The sequence below is a fragment of the Belonocnema kinseyi genome, chromosome 3 (genome assembly GCF_010883055.1).
Source record: "Belonocnema kinseyi isolate 2016_QV_RU_SX_M_011 chromosome 3, B_treatae_v1, whole genome shotgun sequence".
NCBI lineage: Eukaryota > Metazoa > Arthropoda > Insecta > Hymenoptera > Cynipidae > Belonocnema > Belonocnema kinseyi.
In genome coordinates, this window is record NC_046659.1 from 126,590,624 (window position 1) to 126,591,898 (window position 1,275).

Below are 1,275 nucleotides of genomic sequence, written 5' to 3' on the forward strand. Positions count from 1 at the left end.
CCCAATTCGCAGCCAGAAGAATCCCACAGCACCCTAGGCCAGTAGTAAGGAGCGGACCATTCCTCCCGAGGCCCTCGACTAGCACAACACCTGCAAACACAAACAATCCAGCATCCGATCTAATTCTGCAAGAAAAAGGGACACGAGGAAGACAAATGCTACGCTAAACAAAAGCTACAGAGGCGTGAAAATTTTCAGAGGACTTAGCAGGGCAACAAGGACCCTCCCAAACGGTTGTGCCCAACAGAAGAGATCCAGCCAGACGAATTGACGGACGTTTATCAGATGCCGGAAGAAGAACAGACGAACGACCAACTCTAGTATTTCTACGAGGAGGAGGAACCGAACACCCCTTCGTACGATTACGACTCGAAGGATACGCTTGCCAACGAGGATTACTGGTAGACTCAGGTAGCCCAGAATCCTTCGTGAAAACACAATGCCTGCTGGAGAAGTCTTGCAAGCCAGAAAAACTGCCAGTAGAGAAAAGGAAAAGATTCGAAATAGTAGATGGGGTTCACCAAGTCTTGGGAGCATGCACCCTTACTACAGCAACAGGGCAGCCCCACCGATTCCATGTGGTAAGAAATAACTTCCCTACAGAGTTTGACGGGATCTTAGGCAGAGATTGGCTAAAGGCAAATAAGGCTAGCATCAACTTCGTGAACGACACACTGGATCTACCGAACATCTCGATCCCCATGGAAGGAAATTACAATCCAATAATCTTCCACATAAAACAAACATGCAAGTCCGTAGAAATCCAACTACCTGAAGGGGATCATATAGTCCACGGTAAAGGGATCCTTCCAGGCATATATAGAGGAGGAAAGAACCCTACTAATATCCTCACCGTAAACGCAAACGGAGAAAGCCTCAATTTAGAAATAAAGAAGGACATAAAAATTGAAAAATTGGACCAAATATCCCACAAGATCAAAGGTACGAATCCAAATAACAAGAGCAGTTTGATATCAAAAATCCTCAACAACAAACTACCAAAAGAAGAAAGAAAACAGTCGATAAAGGAATGGTACAACCTCAAACCGATTCCAATCTATTCGGTCAGACGCAACATGGTAAATAATCAACGAACAAATGAACTCCTAAGCAAGAGCTCCCTATCTCACCTATCAGAGGAACTAAAAGGCGAACTACAAGACCTGCTCATCAAGTTCAGTGACATCTTCTACCTCCCCGACGACCCCATGCCAATTGTATCAGGCGTGGAGCATCGAATAAAAATACAAACTGACAAGCCTATTAATGTGCCAC